This window comes from Silene latifolia, chromosome 5, assembly GCF_048544455.1.
Source record: "Silene latifolia isolate original U9 population chromosome 5, ASM4854445v1, whole genome shotgun sequence".
In the NCBI taxonomy this organism is placed as follows: domain Eukaryota; kingdom Viridiplantae; phylum Streptophyta; class Magnoliopsida; order Caryophyllales; family Caryophyllaceae; genus Silene; species Silene latifolia.
In genome coordinates, this window is record NC_133530.1 from 77,609,018 (window position 1) to 77,628,719 (window position 19,702).

At 34.7% G+C, this 19,702-nt stretch overlaps 1 long non-coding RNA gene across 1 annotated transcript; it reads right to left on the reverse strand.

Annotated features, from left to right (window-relative positions):
* Positions 1-7,433: 7,433 nt before the first annotated feature.
* Positions 7,434-9,705, reverse strand: LOC141656172 (uncharacterized). Its single transcript, XR_012548399.1, has 3 exons — positions 9,479-9,705; positions 9,271-9,380; positions 7,434-7,569 (listed from the first exon to the last, which is right to left on the reverse strand). It is a non-coding gene; the product is annotated as an uncharacterized LOC141656172 (long non-coding RNA).
* Between the last annotated feature and the right edge of the window lie 9,997 nt (positions 9,706-19,702).

Consider the following 19,702-nt stretch of genomic DNA (forward strand, 5'->3'; position numbering starts at 1 on the left):
TGGTTAAATAAGATACTTGTCAAACGCTTCCAAAATTGAGGTACCTGAAATTTTGGTCAAATAAGCTACTTTGACCAAATAAGGTACCTGAAATGCCCTGCCAAACGGAGCCTAAATCACTATTAAATAATTATCATATCCTTTTACGTCATTTCATCAAAATCATTTATCTTTTCAGTTAGTTTGCCAAATATTTTTTATATAATCAGCTACCTTATCAATTCCTAACTTTCAGCTACTTTATCAGTTACCTTTTCAGGTTTCAGTTAGTTTTTTAATTTTCAGCTACCTTTTCATGTTTCAGCTACCTTTTTAGTTAGTTTTACCAAACATGGCCTTAATTACATACTAAGGGTAAGATTATTGGTGATCTTGAGATAAGACTTTGGTGAATCTTAAGACAATACTCTCTCAATCTTACCAATAATCTACTTGAGTCTTGAAAAAGTATTGAGAAAGTCTTAACTCGGGTCTTGGAAAACCAAGACTCGCCTTAAGACTTTGAGTAAGTCTTGACCCCACCTTTTTTTTTTTTTTTTTTAAAGCTTATATTTTCTCTTAATTATTATCTTATGTTCTATAAATAAACATGCCTTATTATTAAATATTTTTTCTCAGCCATTTCTCTCATGTTTAATTCAGTCCAAATAATTTCATTACAAAAATCAAAACTTTTTTATTTTTGGGTATGTATCCTAATCAAAATTTTGATCTAAATTCAATTATAAATTTACTACAAAATCCACAACTTCAACATATTTGTTTAGCGTGACACTCCTTCTCAAAACCCAAGCTCTATTAATTTTGACACTTCAAGTACACAACAATCCCCAAGTACAAAATACTTGTTTAGCATGTTATATTATGTTTATGCATTTTGTTAAATAATGTTAACTAACCTTTTTTAGTGTGTTATATAATTAACTTTATGCATTTTGTTTAATAATGTTTAACTACAAACTAGAACTAATTAATAAATTTATAAAAAGAAAAGTGAAATAAAAAAGTAGGGTGTGAGGTGAGTCTGACTGATAATGTATAAAGTTTGAGGTAAGTTTGAGGTGAGTCTGAACAATAGAATAATAATAAAAGTGAGTGGAAAACTAATGTGGTAGAGTCTTAAGACTTTGGTGAGTCTGACTGATAATCACCCTAAGTAAAATGGTGTATAACAGTCTCTTGAAACTCAATCCGTATATATTCAGACGGTCTGAAATAAGACGGATCGAGTGACACAATTTTTTAAAAGAATATAACCATTTAATGACAAAATGTTATAACTAAAGTTATCACTTTTTACCCTAAAAATGATGGCAATATTTTATCAGAAAATAATAACATTTTATCAGAAAATAATAATATTTTATCATAAAATGGTAACATTTTGTCCATCTTATTTCAGACGAAAAAAAGCCCGCCTGAAATAAGAATTTGCGCGTATAATAGAGCAAAGGTGGGACCTTCTAGATTTTTTTTATCTTTTATTTTAATTGCAAATCCCGTCTTTTGACTGGTAAAAGAGAGCTTGCATCATGTATTCATGTAAGGGTAGGTTAAAACTTAAAGAGGGTTGTTGATAAATACATAGTACAAAATAAATGAAATATATGATTGGAGGGAAAGATGATTAAATAAAAAGGTAATTTGGTCCTTTATTCGGGTGATACTAGCCATTTACGCGCGAAAAAAAGAAAACGTTTTATTGTATTTAATACTCCGTATTTATAAATTTGTATTCGGACAAATTTGACATCTTTTGTAGATGTCGTATGACTTCTAATTAATAAAATTGAACTACTCGCTAAAAAAACATTACATAATTGAAAGTGTGAATTGTACACCTGCCAAAACTAATCCGAACTGAATCCCAAACCCAGGAAAAAATCGAGTCGGGCCATTTGATCAGCTCAAAATGCGCCATATAACATTCCCTAATAGATATAAGTTCACAAAGTAATGACTGATGTAACATCACCTGCGCCAAAGTAATGGCTGATGTAATTGGTACAATTTTTTTCACCTGCACCAAAGTAATGGCTGATGTAATTTGTACAATCTTTTTCACCTACTGGTGCAGGCGAGGCTTTGAATTGGTCACATGATACTAATTGAAATGGTGCAGGCGAGGCTTTCGGTACCACTTTATAGGTTTAGACATGTACTCCTTAGTAGTATGTATGTAAGTATGTTGTTATTGCTCTTTATACGAATTGTCCCAGCTATCTTCCGAGAAAGAGAAGTCGTCCGTGGAATTAATTCTCTCGTCCGCTTAAGTGTACACAATATTATATACTCATATACTAACAAACTCTTACTCCGCCTTTACCCAATAAAAATAATAATTTAACTAAAAATTTTTCCTAAGGCACCCCCGAAAAATATACAAATTTCTATTCTGAAAAACCTTTTTTAGGTTGGATTAAGTACATAACTAACCTCTTTTTAATAAAATAACAATAATAGGCAAAACGAGACCGAGATAGAGGGAGTATAATAAAATAAAATAAAAAAATCGAAGACAATCACAACAACAACAATAACAATATTTGTGGCAAAATATTAATAAACATATCAATATTTATGACAAAATACTAATAATTTGTGGAAAATTTTTAATATATTGTGGACATATACATAACACAAATATAGTTTGAATTAAGTACATAACTCAACTCTTTTTAATGAAAGAACAATAATAGGCAAAAAGTGACCGAGATAGATGGAGTATAATAAAATAGAATAAAAAAATCGAAGACAATCATAACAACAACAACAACAATAACAATATTTGTGACAAAATATTAATAAACATATCAATATTCATAACAAAAATTAAACATTTGAGTGGGCATGCTATTGGGAATAGTGAACACCTGCACTTGAGCTAATCTAAAGTGTTTTACTACTGAAATTTAAAACATAACTTAACTAAATAAATCCTAAATACTTGAACCAATTAAACGACGAAAATAATAACATGCTCCAATACTTGTTACTCTTTATCGAATACATGACTGTTGCTAGAACCTCTGCCTTTGCCTCTGTATTTTGCATTGTCATTCAAAGACTGATCCACCTACTTAGCCAAATCGGGTTCTACAAAAAAAAATATAAAAAGAAGAAAAAAGCTTTGAAGTTAAACATAATTCGAAAAGATTGAAGTCTTGCATGTTCTCTAAGGTAAAAATTGCAACCATACAGACACAGTCAAAAGTAAGCTAAGCTAAGCTAATTCCCAACCATGGATGATCTTAGAAAATTTTACAAGGGGGCCAAGAATTTGATGTGATCAATTTTTTCAGAATTACTATTTTCATTAGGTAAAAGCAAAGTATAAGTTTAGTAATACATGGTTATAAACCTATAACATGTCTAAACCTATAAAAAATGAAAATGAAAAAAAAAAACAACTAAACTCTCTCAAAAATTCAAAAAGAAAAAAATCACAAATTTTAAAAAATTTGATGGAGATCGAAAAGAAATGAAACAAATACATACTGTTGTAGTCCATAGTAACCGTTTGATTATTTTTTACTGGGTAAGTAGTCTTATTATCCATTTGTTTGCGTAGAGCACATATACGATATGTGCGATGTCGGATGTACTTTTAGATTTACTGAGTATAAATAGAATAAATGAGCAAAGACTATACGGACAAAAAACCAAAGTAAAATAAATAAAAGGAAATGTCACGTGTTCACTGGCACTCTTCTCTCTTCATCAGTTTTTGGTCACGCAAAAATTTATTTTCACTTTGATCACCATTTCATTTCTCATTTCGTTTCTCATTTCGTAAGAAACCACTAATGTGACCAAATTTTCACCCCTTTTTTATCCTTTCACCCATTTTCATTAAAGTGAGTGAATAGACCATTTTGGACAGTGGCGGAGCTAAGATTTAAACTTAGGGGCGAACGACTAATTTCATAAGGCTCCCCCGAAAATTTTTCGATATTTAATTAAAATTCGAATTTTAAACTAATTTGTGTTAAAAAGGGTAATTTAGGGTTTGCCTATGAGGGTGTTCTAGGGCTAAGCTCCTTGGTTTCCCCTTTTTTCGAGGTTTCCTTCTCGCTTTTAACACTGGAAGATCGTTTTTCCTCTTGTTTTTCCTTCTATTTTCCACGGGATTTGCAGGTTTGACAAAGGCTGGTTGTGTTTCGGATTTAGGGCTATAGCAAATTAACTAACTAAGAATAAAGGAGTTGCGGAGGGTGATTTTTTTTGTATGGGATGTAGGGGACGATGGGGAGAAGGGGAGTAAAGGTTTCCTCCTGGTTGGTAAGATTTGGTCTACAAAGGCTACCAGTGTCTGTGCCGCCATTGACACAATGACTATATTATGGCAGACTAAAGGTACGATTACTGCAAATATCCTTGATGCAAATGAGAGATTATAACACTCTCATACATCAAGATGCCTTATCAGGACTACCTAATGCATGGAATTGCTACCATCTCGGTTACCCGAGGCAATTGATATCAAATAGACCATAAAAGAACGTACTTAAATAAATAAGTTTAATTGATTACATAGCGAAAATCCCAAAACTGTAAAAATGAAATACATATGTTCTAAAATATCAATCCAACTGAAAAGAAATAGAAGTTCAAGACACAAAGGAAGACTCTAGTGATACGTGGTGACTCCATCCCAGCTATCCCTCGCGCAATCCATCTCATACCTACTCAACAACTGCTCACCATTCCCGAATGGATCACCACAGTCTTTATAAAAATTAACGAAGTCAGTTACTGATTACACAACATAAGATAAGCAATATAACAATATACAAATCACCCAACTCCATCACATCTCCACACACTTGACTACACACTAAAGTGTATAGTCCTGTCAGAATATCCATCGCAACAGATATTCCATGCCTCCAGTGGGGGACCGCAGCCGTACCCACCAAATCCCCGCTCATCAACTCCGAGCGAAAACCCAAGTTCCTTAATGTGAACATCTCCATTGTGACGGGAACCACAAGGGGCAAATCAAGGGCGTGAAGCCATTCCCGCAAGTGACTTGATCGGTCGATGTCGTCGGGTCTCCCAATCAAACACATTTATAATACTCAACATACAACTAGTTAGTGGTAAGTCGAGGTCGATCCATGGGACGGTGTGCTTTGGGTTCTAAGTCTATCTATCTCAATTTATGCTAGTGTCACGATTGGTTTGGGTTTGTAGTTGTGTTCTAGACTAATAAAAGCAATAAAGTAAAACAAGCAATGAAATAAAGGATGTAAACAAATGATTAAAAGTGCTAGGATATCATGGGGTCATAGGGGATTCATGGTGTTGATCATACAAACATGTTTACAAAGTTGCAAGAAATTAATGTTGTGGAGAAACCGAGTTGGTTTATGTCTTACGGTTCTTAGGAAGAGTTGGGTCCCGGAGCCGAATCGATTAGATTGTACAACACCTACAAGTCGACTTACTTTCCTCCTAATCAACTTCTATGCATGGTCTAACAAGACTCGAGTTGGTTTATATCTTACAAGTCAAGTTGAGTAGATAAGAGATGGTTGTAAATGCAAGTATTCATAGGCTTAGCATTTCATCAAACATAACATGTGCATAAAGTTGACATCACAACAAGCAAGCAATTTAATTGTGAAAACATATTAGATTAAGCATGAATCAATCCCATGTTGGTTTCCCTTAATTACCCATTAATCCTAGCTAAAGAGACTACTCACTCATTATCATGGGAAACATGTCATTAATGGTGTCAATCATCACAACAAGTATAAACATGATAATGGAATGAAGAAATGAACAATAAAGAGTAAAGGGTAAAAGAATTATACCAACTTAAGATGATCCAAATAATAAAGCAAAGAATAATAGAAGAAACTTGATTGATTGATGAAGAGTTGTCAATTCTCCAATAATAACCCAATAATCTTCAATTACCCAATAATAAACTTGAATAATAAACTTGAACAATAATTAAGGAGAGATTAATGTGTAATTTTGTGGAAAGATTGAGATTAATCTATTCTAATCTACTCCTAATCTAATCTAAGAGAATTTCCTACTAAGAGAGCTTGCTTGTTTGATTATTACAAATGGGGTATTTATAATGGGGATTAGGTGTAAGAATTAGGGTTAACTAAGGGCTTAAATGACGATTAAGTCCCTACTTAAGGAAACGCCGGTATTTTTGGAAGGATGGGCATCTTTCTTGAAGCTTGAAGAGACGAAGTTGTGCTGCCTTGGAATCCGGGCGTCTTCAGCACGGGATAGGCGGATTCGGTGGTCTGGGCCCGGGCGTCTTGTAAGGAAGACGTGCGTCTTCTGGAGATTCTGCCCGGACGTCTTCAGGGGAAGACGGGCGTCCTGTGGTTCACGTAGCAAGGGAAGACTTCCTGTCCAGGAATACGCTCGTCCCGAGCGAAATATGGGCGTCCTGGGCTTCAACCCGAGCGGGTTGAATTTGACCCGAGCGGGTTGAGCTGTATCTTGAGCTCGGATTGTAAAACGGACGTTATTTCCTCATCCGGACTCCTATTGGAGTGATTCAAAAGCCTAGATCACTTGTTTTTTTCGATACCGTTCCATCTAGCATATTTTCAGAGCCAAAGGAGCAACCCTTGGTTCGGTTTTCGAGCGATTTCTTCTTGTAATGCCCTCCCTCTCGTCATTCTTACTTTTAACCCTTTGATCCTTCTATATACACTTTATTCCTACATCTTTGGTCATCATTCTTGCCTCCTCTTCATACTAGTCCATCTAATATCATCAATAAGCTTCCAAATATGCACGAAAGGCGGGAATTTCCGCCTTATTATCTCCTTTTCTACAAAACATATGAAATGCGATAGAAAAGCTAATAGGAAGGTTTTGACGGATAAAATGGCCATGGAATTTTATAATAGTATACAAAATAGGCTCAATTAGGGGACTAAATGTGCGCAAATAATGGTCACATCATGACTCCACTCAGCCGAGGACGCGCCTCGCGAACCATAAACAAACACATCCAACCAATTTATACAAAACCAATTACCAATACTTATAAAGATCAACAACAATAAACAACCAACAACAATCCACCATCAAACACAATGTAATCAATAACCGAGTAGGGAAACCCTACCTGGAAAGGCAAACACCAAGATCGTCACAATCAGCTATTCAAAACCTCCTATAATCACACAATCATATAATTACTATCTAATAATCATCATTGTGACACCCTTAAATTTAGCGTTAATTAAAACACGTAAATTCTACAGAAAAACTGACAGGATATGTTTGTAATTGGTTCAACTAGATAAAACCTGTAATTTTTAAAATTTTCCTAAACCATTCACAAACATCTCCAAAAGGAGGGTGTCAAAACCTGTAAATTCTATCAAACTAATTTACATAACTATGCTAAAGGCAAGAAAATATAGTGATACAAACCAAATTAAAAGAGGGAGACATATGTCCCTTCAAAATATATACATAACCAAAAGTTAAAAGGTTTACTACTAAAAATAGCCAAACTAGGTCCAAGGTTCCTTTGCTCACTAGCTCGTCCGTGTACCCCAACTAAGCATCAAGCACCTGTCAATCACATTTTATACAAACACGAAAGCCACAATTCAGTGGGGAGTAACTTCGAGTCCTCCCAGCCACGAAACGTCATATTTAATGTAACATGTAGTGTAACATGTAAACAATATGATAAACAATTTAATTATCATGTATTCTAACCTATGACCCCTAAACTAACCAAAGTAAACTAGCATGTGAAACATATAACAATTAGTAATCCAAACTTTATCAATTGTAACCGGCTTACATCTCACCTATTACAATTCATAAAATCACCATACAAGAAAGGGCAATATATCAAAGACAGGCATAAGTTCTTAGTACGGTCAATAGTCACTTTGTAACTCGAGTCTATACCACGAGGTAGGGAAGGTAATCGAACCGGTATCTTGGCTCAGCGGTTAATATTAATAAAACATGGCCAAGACACAACACAACCCTAGCCTAAAATTTGCGCAGACCTAGACATGCGGATACACACCACCGCACCCAAGACCCACAATTTTTCTAAAACAAAGTGAGTACCCTAAGGAGTCCACCAAAGGGTTGACTAGTACTTAAGCTGACCACTTACTATCAAAATAAGTAACGAGGTCATGCCCCAACTTGGATATAAATCCACTAGTCAGGAACACAAAGGCTATTAAGCAGTGAACATATACTCGTCAGAGACTATAAAGACCTATCTATGACAAACACAACAACCTGCAAGAAAGTATTTAATACCAATACCATTTCTAGCAATATTAACAATATTTAAGGCTTCAGGGAATCTAAGGCCGTTTCTACAATATAAGAAGCTACTCAAATCAACTAACTACACATGTGAAATAAAAATATAATAAATGGCCTAAAACAAGAAAAAGGCCGATTATCCAATTCATATAAAACTTCATCCAACCGAATTTTTACCCGCAACCCAGCGATCTGCGACAGGTACGGGTTAAATTGCGGCTGACCAATCACACAATTGACTGACATCGAATCAGTCAAAGGGACCAAGGCTCAGTTTTCGGCACAATCATCAAAACATTACAATTATCGCTATAAAATTCATTTTGAGCCTAATCATTACAATTTCATTTTATAATCTACCCTAACATGTGCAACTACCAATATAAACATAATTTTTACCATTAACATTATTCATTTCAAAGGTTTAACCATATGTTACTTATTCTAACTATAACATTAATGAACCTAAAGTGATGAACAAAGCATGAAAAACCGCGAAACAAGCAACGGACCAACCCGGGCCAAGCACGGGCCTGCCCATGCCTGTCACGGGCCTGTTTCACTGCTGTGAACAGTACCTCGGGTCTGTGAACAGTAACTTTTCTATAAATTTTTCGGTAAAACGACGCCAAATACTCATACGGACTCCGAATTGAGTGATTCAAGTGGCTAAACCACCTAATTTTTCGACGCCGTTCAATCTGTCATATTTTTGGAAACATTGGAAAATGTCTCGGTCCGGTACTGACACGTTCCAGCCAACCCGCGGATTTGTCCCATCAAATAATTACTCATCCAAATTTGTTCTAAACAATAATATACAAATGGTTAACTTAAACTAACAAAAGACAAACATTAGACATGCATGCAACCCATTTTATCATGTGAAAATTTACTACTCAAACAAAAATCACAAAAACATATAAAAAGCAAAGAATGTGACGATTATTCGTCGAGTAACTCGAAATATGTTACCTTAAGCTAGAAAATGAGCAATTAGCACCTTAAAAACCAACCCTAATCTGCCGACTAACCACTATCTTCGACAATATACGAGTCCCCAAACTCGTCTTCCAATTCTTCACCTAAATAAACAATAAAAACACAATAATAAGTATAAATACCGAATTTATGCCAAAATTCGTCTTAAAACAACATCAAGAAAACTGAAATTAAAATATACCAGGAGGTAGATCTCGAAGAGAGGATTCCGAAAATATAAATTATGTGAAAATCCGATAAGAAATGAGGAAGTTATGGTGATTTTTGCTTGAATTTTAAGATGAAAATGGTGATTTTGGTTTTGGAATTGTTAAAAACATAAGGAAGAGGATGTTGGTAAGAAAAATCAGAAAAAGGAAGGTAGGGGGAAGGGGTGCCGCGGGTAGGGAAGAGGAAAGGAGGAAGGAGCGGGTTTTTAGTCGGGATTTTTACGAGTCGGTTTTTGCTCGTTTGATAATAATTAGAACCGTTGGTCAAACGCAAATTCGACAAGACCAAAGTTCTTAAAACACGAGATTACAAGAAAATTGAATACTCATACGACCCATATCCAAAATCGTTTACCCAATGTTCAAAAGAATTATCATTTTCCTCTCGATATGTCCTTATTTCGAAATAAAAAATTTTACACGGTTTAAACTATTTTTAAACGTTTTGAAACTATCAAAATAAATACTTTTCTTCAAAATATAATAAAATTATATTTCTTTGAATTATTTTTACTTTAAATACATTAATATCAAATTTTACTTGATTAATAAATTACTTCCGAAATATATTAACGGTCAATTAAAATTACGGGTGTTACAATCACCCCTCCTTTTAAAAAGTTTCGCCCTCGAAACTTAGAAGGAGAAATTATAGTAAACAACATCTTAATAATATAGTTATAAGAAAATATAGGTATCTTTTCAATGAAACGGTGATACTCTCGTTGATCAGACAAGAACATCCACATTCATATCAAGATATAAAAATATTTCTACACCAATAAATGAGAAAACCCATTATTGGGACGTCTCCAACAACGGGATTTAACATTCACTAATGTTAAAACCATTGAAAATCATAAAAGCATTTTCAAAATTTTAGTTTAAAGTTCTATAATAAGAATAATATCTTTACTAATTATGATTAAATACGGCTTAGTACCGCGGAAAAGGAGTAAGAAAAAGGAATCATTACACAAAACGAGAAATAGCTTAGGTATCCAATTGAACACTAGGGTTGAAAGAGAGTGAGAAATCATTTTCAAATGTTATAGAAAGAGGTCAATTTGTAGATTTCACTCCAAATTAAGAAAAAATGAACCAAAAGTTTACTCAAACTATATAGAACCTATGCAAGATGGAAAACAACTCGGGAACGAGAAGTGCAAGTTGCGATAGGAAACTCACACCCAACAGACAAGAAGGAATTGAACTCTTAAAGGTGGAATTTTTGGATGAAGTCAATAAAGATGTCAACGAACAAGACGCTTTACTCAAAAGGTCAAATGAGTTCCATAAAGGCGAACACAACGGAACAAGCCAGAATGGCAAGAATGACAATTGTCAGAGGTCGGAATTAGGAAGATCGGTACATCGAGAAAGGTTCACAATCCTACTTCCCAACAATATTCCCATTTCCAATAGAAAGATTTCTCAAAGGATTAAATATAAGGTCCAAATTTACAATAACATTCCAAAACAACTTTCACAAGCCTAAGGTCAAGGCTTCCAACAAAGTTATATTCGTAACCAACTAGTGTCAACTATGGGTTCCTCAAATTCTACAAGGTTTTCATTTCAAAACAAGGTAGTAACATACCAACCCCAAAATCCGAAAAATCAATAGGATCTCACGTTCCTCTATCCTTTTATTTATTAAGGATTGCCAAAAGCGGAACCACACTCAGCTACACTCAGCTACAACACCGTCCCATCACCTCAAGTACTCGGTGCGACCTCAAGGTCTATAAAACTATAGGATTAACAAAATCTTCTCAATACTAAGTCTCTCTTAACTCAAGAACTCTCAAGAGCCAACTAATACCAAATCACATCACCAATCCATTCTGGTCATCAACATCCCCAAGGAGTATTCTTTCAAATTTGATATCCTAAACTTACTTACCATCAAATTCTCAAGGAACAAGGTCATAATTGTAACAACACTTTATCACCTCGTAGTTCCTAAAACCATAAATTGAAATTATGTTCCTTAGCCTAACAATTGGTGTCAACCATACCATTACCCTTTCTAGTTTCCAAAACAAGTGCTAAAACCTCCCAATAAAGTAGCTTACTCTCACTTTCATACCATACCTCAAGTAGTAATCAATATCACTCACAAAAACCAACTAATAATCCCACATTTAACATTTCTCACACGGTAACATATACATTATCAAACCCTCATCTCCAAAGTGATTATGGAAGCCAATCACATACTCGACTACTTAGTCAATCCTATATCCTCAAGTCACATCTCACTAATTCCGTAAACATGGTCAATAAGGTACCAACTATACTAAGGAGATAAGGAGTGATAAAGGAATTGAGAAACGGTAAAACATTTCCGAAGGGTGCATGAATCTGACAAGTTAGGAAACTAAGGAGTCGGTCCGTAAAGATAACGGTTGACATAAATAAGAGGTATTCGAGTTAAGAAGATATCTCGGGCAAGAAGAAGATACGTAAAATTTGGCATAAAAACAAGGTTCAACGAACGTTAAAGAGAAGGAAAGGAGAGTAGAAGCGGCACAATGAAAGGGTTACCGCTTACCAAACACTCATCAAAGCTTATGATCGATATGATAAGGTTACACCACTAAGGTGCTCAACAAAGCCCCAAAAGTCTACCAAATTATAAGACTAACAAGGACTCCACAATGATAGGTATTCCTCAACTCAATTGGTTCTAAGAGTCAAAATCAGTTCACCACACAAATTCATTTGTTACCACCCATGTCCCAAAGTATCTCCTTTACAATTCTCGTCATTGAACTTCACTTACTATGTCATCCCCAAGTACCATAGCTTGTCTACTCCATCATCTCACCACTTAATACTTCTAGTCTCCGATACCATAAATTGGAATCACATCCTTGAACTCACGAACTACTTCGAACAACATTCCACCAAAATTCCCAAATCCAGATATGATTAATAAGGCCAACCACGTGTCCTCAAATTTCGAAAGGTCAACAAGGGCTACTCTATACTAGATTTGGTCAACTTAAAAGGTTTAACAAACTAACTAATTCCAAAGTACAATACCAATCCATTAAGCAACATCAATGTCCTATTGTATTCCTTTCAAGGCCTACAAGGATTAGGGCTAACTATCATTCCTTTAATTCTCCACAAGAAATATCGAGACTCTCAAATGAAGTAGCTTAGGTTCATTCCATCTTATGTGCTAAGGTAGTACCCATGCTCAAACATCTATAACAAACAAGCTCTCAATAGAACTAAATCCCAAGGTGTTTCTCAACTCACTAGGCTCTCATATTAAGTACAACTAACAAGACTAACCAAAGGATCCCAAGTTATATTCTCCTATACAACTCAAACCTTAAACAATCAATTTCTCAACTCGTTCACGCCCTCTAATGATATATTCTCTCAAAACCGGGTTCTCTTGAACAAGGGAACTATCCTGCGGAATAAAAGGAAGGTGTCCACAAGGACTCTTATTATAAGAAGAAAACGAACCAAGGATGAATCGGGAGAAAGAATAGAAGAGTAGTTACCAAGGCGAGAGAAGAGGAATTAAAAAAAAAAGACGAATAAACCACGAGATTGGAAGATTAAGGTAAGATACACTGAATACGAAAAGAAGTATCAAGAAAGTGGAAGCATTCTTCATTTGGCATAACCAATCTTCAACATTCGGCAACGGCCACTCAGTCTTGGTCACCAACGAGTAAGATCACGGTCATAGCTTCAACGGCACAAAAATTAATAACTAATTGCATTATTAACGTTTCATGGAGAGCCATCTCGCAAAATAGAACATTGGTTAGAACCTAACAAATAGCAATCACAAACAGACTACCACATAAATATCCTAACTCTACCCATCCTACCCATCTCTCAAGTTTATTATTTAAAGGTCAAGTGATTTTAGGTGGGGTGCACAAACGTGCGTCGGGAGCAAATATGCTCTGATACCAACTGTGACACCCTTAAATTTAGCGTTAATTAAAACACGTAAATTCTGAGAAAATCGACAGGATATGTTTGTAATTGGTTCAACTAGATAAAACCTGTAATTTTTAAAATTTTCCTAAACCATTCACAAACATCTCCAAGAGGAGGGTGTCAAAACCTGTAAATTCTATCAAACTAATTTACATAACTATGCTAAAGGCAAGAAAATATAGAGATACAAACCAAATTAAAAGAGGGAGACATATGTCCCTTCAAAATATATACATAACCAAAAGTTAAAAGGTTTACTACTAAAAATAGCCAAACTAGGTCCAAGGTTCCTTTGCTCACTAGCTCGTCCGTGTACCCCAACTAAGCATCAAGCACCTGTCAATCGCATTTTATACAAACACGAAAGCCACAATTCAGTGGGGAGTAACTTCGAGTCCTCCCAGCCACGAAACGTCATATTTAATGTAACATGTAGTGTAACATGTAAACAATATGATAAACAATTTAATTATCATGTATTCTAACCTATGACCCCTAAACAAACCAAAGTAAACTAGCATATGAAACATATAACAATTAGTAATCCAAACTTTATCAATTGTAACCGGCTTACATCTCACCTATTACAATTCATAAAATCACCATACAAGAAAGGGCAATATATCAAAGACAGGCATAAGTTCTTAGTACGGTCAATAGTCACTTTGTAACTCGAGTCTATACCACGAGGTAGGGAAGGTAATCGAACCGGTATCTTGGCTCAGCGGTTAATATTAATAAAACATGGCCAAGACACAACACAACCCTAGCCTAAAATCTGCGCAGACCTAGACATGCGGATACACACCACCGCACCCAAGACCCACAATTTTTCTAAAACAAAGTGAGTACCCTAAGGAGTCCACCAAAGGGTTGGCTAGTACTTAAGCTGACCACTTACTATCAAAATAAGTAACGAGGTCATGCCCCAACTTGGATATGAATCCACTAGTCAGGAACACAAAGGCTATTAAGCAGTGATCATACACTACTACAGATACAGGCTATAACAACGGTCAAAAACCGTTGTTATATAAAAAAGCGGACGTTGTTAAAGCGTCCGTTGTAGAAGGTTTTAACAACGGTTGGTTTACTTAAGGAAACCGTTGTTAAAACTATTAACCACGGTTTTATGTATAAAAACCCGTTGTGGAAAGTGTGACACAATTTTGGGGGGAAAGTTATAACAACGGGTTTTAATATACAAAACCGTTGTTATAACTAAAGACAACGGGTTGTTATAAAATAACCGTTGTTGTTTGTTCTTAAAAAATAAAAAAAAATTAAATTAAATATTACTAGATGCATGCATAATTACGGCCTGTTAGAATTCCGATGCATGCATTATTACTGACATCACTGTACATATGAACGGATAATATGGAATGAGAAGGGTTAGTAATAGGATTTGAAGCAGCATTTGTTAGGTTCATATACCTATTATTAGACTCCTCTAATAGTGAACTAATTAACTTATTAATTATTTGTTCTTTAGATCTAGTGCATGCATAACAAAATGAAAGATTTATAAGAAAAACAATGTTCCTTACATTGTAGATTGGTTCGAAAATTTGGGCACAAGTAAGGTCACCTTCCTTCACTTGTTCTTGAGCTAATAATAATGGATGATCCTCCTAAGACTCCAAGTATAGAAGCCACTCCAATAAATTGCACCCAAGATGAATCCCAAAAATCTCTACTAATATTAACTAGATATATAGTAGAAATATTACCTTAATAATACTAATATTCTTATATTACTACTTCTAGTAATAGATTTGATGTATTAATATTTATTGAGAGGTTTCTTGCAATTGCATGTGAGGATTATAGAGAGAGGTAGAACAAAATCTAGCAAAAACAAGTAAGTTTCAAATGAGCAACCAAAGTGCTCATTTTTAAGTGCCAAAACCGGTTGGCCTTGGGACAAAAGAGGAATCTTTTGTCTTTTGTTTTTACTCTTTGTTTGTGTAGGTAGTGTGTAGGATTTTTGCTTTGTAAGATTTTTGTCATGGATATGTCACTATCACTCAATGTTATAACAAATGAACAAGACAAAAGAGCATCTTGTGTGCTCTCATGTTGGCCGAAATAATGGTCTTATTATGGACCATTTTTGCCTTTTGTCATTTGTCCCACAAATGATTATAAGTCTTATGTTTAACAATCTTACATATTTAATTATTAATGTAATCATTTAACACTTAAATATTACAATTAATAATATAATATACACTCCACTTTTTTAGTAGTATACTACCATTATATCATCATATAATGGGTCCCACAATTACTAGTTAGTTAAAATCACAACTTCTTGTAACTTTAAATAACTAATTACCTCTACCTCAAAACTTATATTAATACCTCAACTAATTTAGTAATATAACACTTAATTACTAAATTTAATCTTTATTTAATCACATTAAAATAAGACGCAAAATTGCACTCCCATAATTAAGGAATTAATTAATCAGACGCATACAATTAATTTAAATAGCTATTTGGGCTTCATCCTATAGGTGTGACCTAAAGGGATCAACCGACCACCACCGTCACACACAAAAGAATGTCAAACTCTAGTTAGCCAATCATTACCGATTAATGACTATTCGATCAGTATAAAGAATCATCCTCACGTATTCTTAATTTGAGATTTAATTATGATATTTAAATCATGTGATCGCACTATTGTTGAGGACACATTTCCCAACAATCTCCCACTTGTCCTCGACAAGTGTGCGTCACCAATTCTCTTGTCCTATTACAATCTCCCACTCAATGCAAGGTGTCTTGCAGTCGTATTTTACATTTGATCATATCTTGAGTGGTTTTTCGATCCGGAGATTAACTGTCTGACCGGAATTATCAATCATAGATACCTTCCGAGCGTGGCCACGCATTTCCAGTTAACTACTCCTCGAGTGGCCTTGAGATTTCAAACAACCCTGACAAGGGGTGGACAATTCCTATCGCCCTATTCCCTTCGTTCAGCCACAGTCCATCATAACCCAAAATATACCCAGTTTGACCTCGTTTAAGAAATCGTAGAGTATAAATCAAAGCTAATCAGAAGTTGTGCCAACTTGGGCGAATAGTCTCTAGTCAAAAGAATTGACTCATAAGAATACTATAGTAGCTCTTGCCACGACCAGGCTTTATGAATTACCAGAACTCTATAAGCGGTCATCGCCCGACGATTGTCCCATACAGATCCGCCTATGTGATCGACTAGTCATCCCATATGACTCTATGGCTCTTGAACTTGCCATCAATCGCATCACACTCTAGTCACTTCGAGACGTCACCTCATATAAGTAACTAGGGGCGAATACCATGTCAATCCAGTTCACTTTAATGGGGTTCAATTTGTCTCTACAACCCATTCGGATATGACAAGGTAACGGGTGAGTTTAATTAAACTCAAACGATAAATGTGATTATCACATATGAATAGTCAATACACTATTACTACTTCATATTCTATAATCTTTAGTGTATAATAACACTAGTTAAAATGCAATACAAGCTTGGCAAGTGGATATTCCCGATATCCATATGTTCCAACTTTATTAATTGCTATTTCCTTCCATTCAATGTCATCTCTTAATGACATGAATTTCTCTAAGTATATGTCTAGACTTCATACTAGACCCGAGCTCTTTAACTTGAAAGAAGCTCCCACTGTTATCGCATAACTTGTGATAAAGTCATTTGTAGAGGGATTCACCCTTAATCCCTACGTTGACCATTTTATCACAACTAACTTAGATTCCTTTTGTAGAATTTGCAATGCGCGAAACTAAAACACATTTCTTAGTTTCTTACTCCTTTGTCAATAACATTTGCTTAGGATTTCATCAAATCCTTTTAAGCTTGGAAACTAAAGTTGGTGCAACCCTTCAACACTTTAACTTAGTTTATCATCCAAACATGTGTACAAGTCATTAATTGTACTTTAAGGCTTTCACAAGCCCATCTTATGAATTAATTTGTTATTGACTCATAATATACCTAGCAAATGGTACATCACAGCAGGTGCGTCTGTTGGCATACATAATCGTTCTAATGGCGGAAACATTAGCAATCGATTTCATGTAATCAACAACTTAATGGGTTCAGTGAACGACTATGATTCCATCATAGTAATTCCACTTTCATCATCATGAATAAGCCATTCAACTTTGTTGATGTTAAATAGATACGAAAGAACTTATCTTCATAAGACTCTCAACTCTATGCCAATATTCTCTCACATAGATTTAAAATCTAGAATACTTTGCATCCCTTTCCAAGTCTTCCAATTACTGTTACCAGAAGAGATTATTGGTATATTATTCTCAATAAGGAATATGTTATCAACATATATGACATGGAGAAACAATTCTAGCTCCCACTTAACTTCATGTATATCATGATTCTTCAATCATGTGAATGAAACAATTCACTATAATCACATGAACGAAAAGTATAATCCTTTAATGCTAGCTTAAGACCATCTTGTGATCACTTAAGATAGCTACGCATAATATGTTAGGATTCTTAGATCTTCATCTAAGATTTTGTGTTTCAAACACTTCCTTCTCTAAATTCTCATTTTAGAAAAGCGAATTTTTATTTGCCATTTATCAATAAAATGAAATGCGGCAATTCCTAACACAATTTGTCTTTGATCAACATCTTTATGTAAATCTTATGCATTTGAATACTCTGGAGCTCTATTTACTTTTGAGGAGACCCGCGCCTTAAAGTAAATCTACTCTTGAGTAACAATTTTCGGATTGTAATGCTTCGGCCCGTATGTAACAAAGTCATGATACTATCACTTTCACAAAGTAATTTTTAAACAATAAGACATGTGCGATAAACTCCCACTGAACTATACTTCCAATCTATCTTCATAGACTATAGTTCATCTACACTCCAACTCTATAATTCTATTACTTTCACAAAGTAACATTTCAACTATAAGAGATGTTTGTGACGATAGTTTGTGACGATACAATCTTCTCCCACTCTATCTCTCAGAAATACATCTATCTTCTCGAGAGATAGTTTTGTGAGACACAAACATATATATTTAATGGAGTTCTAGGAGTTTTACTTAGACTATGTATTAGCTTTCAAAAGGCCATCCTAACATGGCAGCTTGATAATATACGAGTCTTATCCATGTCATCTGTTTGATAGACTCTCTATTCTAGGTATCTCATGGTTGACCATCCAATTAGAATTACTTGTCCGTTTTGGATTGCAAATTTCCAAAATTGAGTTCATCAACTCAAACCGACTCATATTAGTTTGATCTTATGGGTAGTGACGCTAGGTCATAATCCATCTTTAATAAATCAAATTTATTACTTAGATCTTTGCCACTACGATTGGGTCGTAATGCTTAGAAGTTTATTCAATTGGTTCTCTACGTCATTTTAGAAATTTCTCAAATCTCTCAAATGCTTCACCTTTTATTAGATTAAGTAAATATACCCTTATCTACTTGAATCATTGGTAAAAGTGAAGAAGTAGTCATAAATTCCCCTTGCGGTGATGCTTATTAGAACACATACATCGACACGTATTAGTCTCAACAATCACTTGCTTGTGTCCCTTTACCACTAAAGGAAGTGCAAATTATATTGCAAAGTTGACAAGATTCGCATATTCCATATGATTGAAAATCAAATGGTTCAATAAATCTAGTCAACACTAGCCTTTAATGCGTTTCTCATTTATGTAACCAAATTGAAAAATCTAATGTACAAAACATTTGAATTACCTGTTATGAGTCTTTTGGTGCGTATTACTCAAGAGTAGATTTAGATATCTTTACATGAGTTGGAACTGTCTAAAACTTGTGTATCATAAAGATAAGTGACATGGCTCACATCCATGTCTATTTTCAACAAAATACAACAATTGTCTTGAAGACAAAATATAAATCCTTTCATGTCTCACATAGAAATGGAAATAATTTTTTAGACTAAGTGGATACATAATAACAATTATGTAAATTATAACTCAAAGCTATTTGCTTAAAACAAGTATATAATTTTCTGATGAAGTGGCGGCTACCTGAGCTCCAATTCATTGTCGGCGATCCACATCACCCTTGTTTAGCTTCTCCACATTTCCAAGTCCCACTTGGAGTAATGAATCCAACTTGATATCTTCTAAATACTCGGGGCAAGTATGCTTCCATTGGCCCATGACATTAAAAT